At 36.8% G+C, this 7,455-nt stretch overlaps 1 pseudogene across 1 annotated transcript; it reads left to right on the forward strand.

Moving 5' to 3' along the window:
- Positions 1–4,826: 4,826 nt before the first annotated feature.
- On the forward strand, positions 4,827–6,069 carry LOC143593310 (expansin-A10-like; annotated as a pseudogene). Its single transcript, XR_013146083.1, has 3 exons — positions 4,827–4,923; positions 5,374–5,686; positions 5,763–6,069. The product of XR_013146083.1 is annotated as an expansin-A10-like (transcript).
- Positions 6,070–7,455: the final 1,386 nt, after the last annotated feature.

Here is a 7,455-nt window from a genome sequence, read left to right on the forward strand (position 1 = left end):
TACCAACCAAACGCATTCATTTTTACAAGATTCCATTTAAATTTCAATTTCATTTCTAGGAACTATGGATTTGACAAGGGTGCCCAACGCTAAGGACTAGGTTGGAACAAGGGGAGGTGGTGGCGATGAGGACCTGGTATGAAACATAGTTTTAGAATCAGGTATGAGACTCAGACTCCCAATATCCAACCCTATGGTATGGTTCTCCATTAATACTAGATAAATGTTACATAATATATGACTAATTATGACATATCTTCTTTAAGATAACTATAAATTTGTTATGGAAACCGATAGTTAACTAAAGACAAAGTTGAACAAGTCTTGATCCACTTAAAATGCAGTTGGAGAATTAGAAAATAGCAAATCCAAGTGACCACGTGATTTGTCCACTTGTTTGCTTCTAGTTGAGAGTGAACGAAGGAAGTCAATCTCAATTCTCAGGTTGCAATTAAAAGGCCCACATGCCACAAATGGGATTTTCATGTGCAATATTTTAGTTGCTTCATTTGTGTGTTTATTTTAATCACTCAATCATTAATGCCATTTCTATTTGCTAATCTCTAGAAACTAAACTGTACCTCTAAAGTACTTCAATACCTTCTCAAATACTCAATGATAAAAAGTCAACTTAAGGAAAATTCTCAAAATAGCCCCTTTTAAAGAGAAATCTCATTTTAGTCCTTTTTCCCTCAAAATCTTTTATAATTTGCACTTACAAGATGCTTTGGGAAAAGATAAAAATAAAGAGGAAGCAGGCCAAATTTCGAAAGAAAGTCAGGTAAAAGACGAGATTTAGGGAAGTAATGCCGCGCAAGTCCAAATTATTTTGTAATCTTTGAGCAAAAGTCCATATTTTTCCAAATCTTTTTTATTCAAAAACCGTCTTGAGAGACTGTATTTTTATGTTTCCTACCTTTCCCGTCCATATTTTCAAATTCTTAGAAAAATATACTTTTTACAATTATACCCCTTAACCACCACCACCATCTTGAACCACCACCATCACGTCGGCCCCACCACCGAACCACCACCACCCCATCACCTCCTCTCCACCGCCTCCCGTCATTATTCGTGGGTCGCCACTTAATTACTTAGTGAGCATGATTAATTTGACTGCCACAGCTGTTATGTGATAATTTATTTGAATGAGAAATAAAAGTTTGACTGCTAAATGCTGATATTAATAGTAGTTTATGCAATACTGTTGAGTATGATTAATTTGACTGTTAAATACTCTTGACCCATTTTCTGATCCTTTGGGTATGTTCTTGAGTAGATAATGATGACTAATTGAAGGAATAATGCATTCATTGTCTGTGGTAAATCATTAGATTTGGAGTGTATGTGAAATGCCCATAATCAGGGGTTTTGTTGGGTTTTAACCTTGAAATTGTTTAATGTAAACATAAAGATTTGAGGCTGTTTAGACACCTTAACTGATGTTATATTGACGGGAGGCGGTGGAGAGGAGGTGATGGGGTGGGGGTGGTGGTGGTTCGGTGGTGGGGCCGACGTGATGGTGGTGGTTCAAGGTGGTGGTGGTGGTTAAGGGGTATAATTGTAAAAAATATATTTTTCTAAGAATTTGAAAATATGGACGGGAAAGGTAGGAAACATAAAAATACATTCTCTCAAGACGGTTTTTTGAATAAAAAAGATTTGGAAAAATATGAACTTTTGCTCCAAGATTACAAAATAATTTGGACTTGCACGACATTATTTCCCCAAATCTCGTCTTTTACCTGACTTTCTTTTGAAATTTGGCATGTTCCCTCTTTATTTTTATCTTTTCCCAAAGCGTCTTGCAAGTCCAAATTATAAAAGATTTTGAGAAAAAAATGGCTAAAATGAGACTTCTCTCTCTAAAAGAGGTTATTTTAGGAATTTTCCCTTGTTTTAGTCCCTATTTGTTTTTGTGCTATACCCGGATTTGACCATAAAGTAATTGTCGTTTTCTTACCCCTCGCGATCATGTTCAAATCCCGGGGTTAACTTGGATAATGTTCCATCTCAAATAAGTCAACTGAACATGTTGATTGCCGATAAAAAGTGTTTAGACCCATGATTTGCTTTATTGGGTTCACTCTTAAAAATGTTTTAGTCAGTGTCATTTGGCTGAGATACATAAATAGATCATAAAAAAGTATCAGGTACTATTTAGGTCATTTGAACATAAATAGCATATAAAAACAAGTATCATCTATAATATATATAAACGAAAACCCTAAAATTTTATGTGTCGCGATGTGGTCGCTCCCCCTTTTTATGGAAGCCACCAGATTTCTTGATTTTTAAATGGAAGTCTCTCATTGATTTAACCCGCATTCATGGGTATGGGTCTTACCAAAACCAGATAGCTCTTAAACGGGTTATAATATCTCATTAAATTAAAAATTAATCTTACCAATTATTTGATATGAAAATCCTATAAAATAGGGATATACTAAAATTTAATATTTAATTTAAAAAAAATATTATTTATAATTAATAAACAATTTATGATAAAAAAACATAAGCGGGTCATAGGTCACAAAATCCAGATAGCTTTTAAACGAATTCACAGGTAAATGTCTCACCAAACCCAGATAGCTCTTAAACGGGTTATAACATTTCATTATATTAAAAAAAATAATCTCATCAAATATTGGATTATAACATATCATTTATTTGTGAAACCATTTCATCATCAAACCTTATGTATATTAATTATTAACTATTCTTACAATAAATAAAATTAAAATCCAAATATACATATATAAATATTAAAAACAAATAATGTAAAACAACCCTCGTAATACGGGAGATAAAATCTAGTATACTACTATATAACAGACTAAAAAACAATTAATGTGATACGTACTATTTAGGCCCGCCCCGTCTATAGCATGCTTACCAAATACCAACTTCAACCTTAAAAAGTGCCTTGAGGCTGCAGCAAATATAAATATTTATCACCAACAAAAGGCAAAACAAAGTAGAATAAAGTAAAGCAGTTACCATATCTTCTGGTATATCTATTTACCATTATTATTATTATTATTATTATTATTATATGGAAGTCGGCTTCAAGCTTAATAGCATTCTAAGGGTTACTTATGAATGCATATTTAATTAATATAATAAAACTTAAAACTAAAGGACTGACCAAATCTTGATAATATTATTCAAAGTCTATGCTTGCAAGGGGTAATGAGTTAACTTTTATAGTTGCCTTTTCCATTACTCTTCCCATAGAATATGATTCCTTATTAACATGAAGCATGTGAAAAAAGAAGGGAAACATATTTTATTTTACATTGGGAAGTTGGCATATGGTTAAGGCTTTAACTGCCAATACAGTGTTCTCTCCCTAGTCTTATATAAAGGCCTATCATTCCACACTTTCTTCTTCACACCTTCTCAACATTCTATACTCACATCTCTTCTTCAAACTATAACTTTTGCAGGTCCAAAATGGAGTTTCTTAAAATTTTGACAGAATTACAAATTTTGTCCTTTAAAAAAAGCCAAATTACGGTTCGTGTCCTTTTTTTAGTTTCCTTGCAGGCGGTGTCCTTTAAACATTTTTTCCTACACGTTACGTCCTTTGCGCTAACTGGGTTAGAAAAACTCAGTTAAATACCCTCACGTGAGACGCATGTGAGGGTATATTGGTCTTTTCAACGAAGTGGTTCAAATATATTATTGTAAAAAATAAATAGTAATTATTAGATATATACTCTCTCTCTCTTCTCGTCTTCTTTCTCTCTCTACTCTTCTCCCTTGTAGCACAGACTATCCTAAACCAACATCACCGACCAGATCGCACTCGTTAACGTCAACGCAGACAAGCTCCAAGGTGAGATGCTTGACCTCCAACACGTCGCCGCTTTCCTTCCTCGTACCAACATCACCGCCTTCGTTGACTACTCCAACATCGTCAGATCTGATCTTGTCATTGTCACTGCTGAGGCCCGACAGATCACAGGGGAGTCCAGGCTTAACTTGCTATAGAGGAACCTGTCTCTGTATAAGAAGATGGTGCGGCGGGTTTACGGTGGGTTTACGGCGGCGGATCTGCTCATGGATATCCAACAGGGTATCCGGTGGGTTTACGGTGGCGGCGGAGGTGGTGGTGGGAACTGGGGGTGTGGGTTTCGTGGGTCAGTGTTGGATTGTCGTCGGAGTTAGAGAAATTGGGTGATTTGGTGGGTTTGAGATCTAGGGTTTCTAGGGTTAATGATTTGGTGGTAGTGGAGGTAGAGGCGAAATGGGTAGGTGGTGGTGGAGGTAGAGGCGAAATGGGTTGGAGTTGGCCAGATCAGGTGGTGGTGGATGGGTTGGAGGTGGCCGAATCCGGTGGTTGTGGATGGGTTGGAGGTGGCCGGATCCGGTGGTGGTGGTGGCCGGGTTTCGACCAGGAGGTTTAATGGAGAGTTGACCAGGTGGTGGTGGTGGTGGTGGTGGTTGTAGATGGGTGGTTGACGGCGGCGGTGGGAATGGAATGGAATCTGCAACGGGGTGGGTGGGGGTATGGTGGCCGGAGTGGTTGTGATATGGTGATGGTGGTGGCATAGAGAGAGAAAGAAGAGAGAAAGGAGGGGGAAGGTGTTATACATTTGCAGGTACATACGAAAAGACAAAAATGCCCTCACATGCGTCTCACGTGAGGGTATTTAACTGAGTTTTTCTAACCCAGTTAGCGTAAAGGACGTAACGTGTAGGAAAAAAATGTTTAAAGGACACCGCCTGCAAGGAAAGGACACGAACCGTAATTTGGCTTTTTTTAAAGGACAAAATTTGTAATTGGGTCTAAAATTTTTGTGGTTCTAACATTCATATCCATGTTAGCATTCCCTAGTGTCAATGCCGGCCCTCGAGGCGGTTGGATTAATGCACATGCCACCTTCTATGGCGGTGGTGATGCGTCTGGTACAATGGGTAAGAAACTCACTCAACCTAATCTAGTAACATTTGTCAATTTCTAACATGACACAAAAATAACCGGCTTTTGGGGTTAGCATATCTAACCGATTTTGGAAAATGGGCCGTGTTCGAGTTGACATATTTAAACCATTTAGGTAAACAGGCTGACCTACCAACCTCTTTAGTTAAATAAGTCAACCCATTTTTTACAATCTACTAATCGGATAAACACATTTACAATCTCACTATTACTCTCCAACCTATCTGGCACATTTAGATTAATGTGCTAAAAGGGTCGTGTTCGGCTTACAAGATTAAGTGTGTGCGGGTTAGTGTTGAAGTTTCAACACGAATAACACCCCTAAATCTGGTTATACTATCTTTGTTTAAAAATATATATATATATATATATATATATATATATATATATAAAACAGAATAAATGATGTTTTTGTTCATGTGAAGGAGGAGCATGTGGGTATGGAAACTTGTACAGTCAAGGATACGGTACAAACACAGCTGCACTGAGTACCGCTCTGTTCAACAACGGGCTTGCGTGTGGAGCGTGTTTCGAGATTAAATGTGTAAATGATAAACGATGATGTCTTCCGGGTTCCATAACTGTCACGGCTACAAACTTTTGTCCTCCAAATCCCGCTCAATCAAACACCGATGGCGGCTGGTGTAATCCCCCCCTTCAACACTTCGATCTCGCCCAACCGGTTTTTCTCAAAATCGGTCAATACAAAGCTGGAATTATACCAGTTCAATATAGAAGGTATTGATTATATGCTTCTTGTTACACATTTTATAAAAACTAGAGCTAACCTGGCAATACTATGATTTTGTTGCAGGGTTGCTTGCAAGAAGAGAGGTGGAGTGAGGTTCACTATCAATGGTCATTCATACTTCAACCTGGTGCTTTTGACCAATGTCGGTGGTGCAGGTGATGTCATCGCGGTCTCTATCAAGGGCTCTAAAAGCAACAAATGGCAAGCAATGTCCCGAAACTGGGGTCAAAACTGGCAAAGCGGTGCCTTCCTTGATGGTCAAGCTCTATCTTTCAAGGTCACAACAAGTGATGGCAGAACGATAGTTTCTAAAAATGTGGCTCCGCCTAACTGGAGTTTTGGCCAGACATATACCGGAAGACAGTTCTAGAATATATGTTTGTTCAACTCCAACTTCCTAACTTTAAGGTTTTCGTTTATGTTTTTCATATCACCCGTAGTGAACTTTAATGTAAAATAGTTATAGTTATATCAGGCGTACCAACTTCATGAGCGCATTTTGGACGGGTCGTGAAACTGGATGCCTAAACTAAACCCCAGGAATCTAGAAAAAGTTTGTTAAGATTCCTGAAGCGTTTTTAGACTGCGCCCCTGAAAAACACCAACATGGGTTGGTGGTTTAGTGTGGCAGGGTCTTTTTTTTAACCTATGTAATGCTAGAGTCCAAAGATATAGTTCTTTTGGTGAGAGCAGGGATATAGAGTCCAAAGATACCTAAGATATTGTCGGTCAGTTGTGGTGCCAAAGATTCCTCAATGTATGTTGTTTTTTGTTTCACTTTATAATGAGAACAACATTTAAAGGTTTGCTATTTATATTCCTATGACTGAATTGGAAATATAGTAACAAGCACTTTAATTTAAACCTGAACATTTACATGTTACAACCTTAATTCATATAACACATTACAAGATATATATATATATATATATAGCATACCGCATAAATCACGAAGCTTCAATATTCATTAAACGCCAAGCATTGCTAACAGTTGTCACAGATTGTTACCAATTAACATACAGTTATATGTTTATGAAACACTTGCACAACGAATTTGTCCCCAATTTTAAATGGAGCACATTTAAACAAAGAAAATTGAACAACATTATTCGTAATAAGCCAAAAAAAAAACCTAATCCACCAATAAGCATACGAGACACAATTCAATTTATCCGCAATTATAGATTACATACATACATACAAATCAAATTCGTAAGAAAAGATGCGTGGCGGTTACCGTCGTGCTTCCCTTGCACTACCAACGCCGGCTCGGTCTCCGGCATCATCCGGTTCCTGTACCGCTGATATAAGATCAAGTAGTGTTACAGGTGGTGACAAATTAGCCCTTCAAAACATGTTATGGATAAAGAAATACTTTTGAGGGGTTTGGCCTGACTTTTATTTTTTAGCTTATGTTTATATTTAAAAAATGCTTATAGCTTAATTTCAATCATTTGATAAGTTTTTTTTATTTGTTTGGATTAGCTTATATTCTACAAGTTGATAAGCTTTTATTAAGTGTTTGTGTTAGCTTTTTTTATTTAGCTTATACTAGGAAAATGCCTAAAAGGGGTATGGTATATTATCACATAACTTATATTTTATATGTATCTACTTTATTTTTATGAGTTATACCATCATTTTTGAATAATTTATATTGAGAATGACGTAAAATTTCTACAAAAATACATTAATATTCAACAAACATTCATTTTTGTTTGGCTAGATCTCCTGCAATCATATCTCTAACTGCACT

Source organism: Bidens hawaiensis, unplaced genomic scaffold (assembly GCF_021521415.1).
Source record: "Bidens hawaiensis isolate Kalapana, Puna unplaced genomic scaffold, B.hawaiensis_p1.1 tig00041905_1, whole genome shotgun sequence".
Lineage (NCBI taxonomy): Eukaryota > Viridiplantae > Streptophyta > Magnoliopsida > Asterales > Asteraceae > Bidens > Bidens hawaiensis.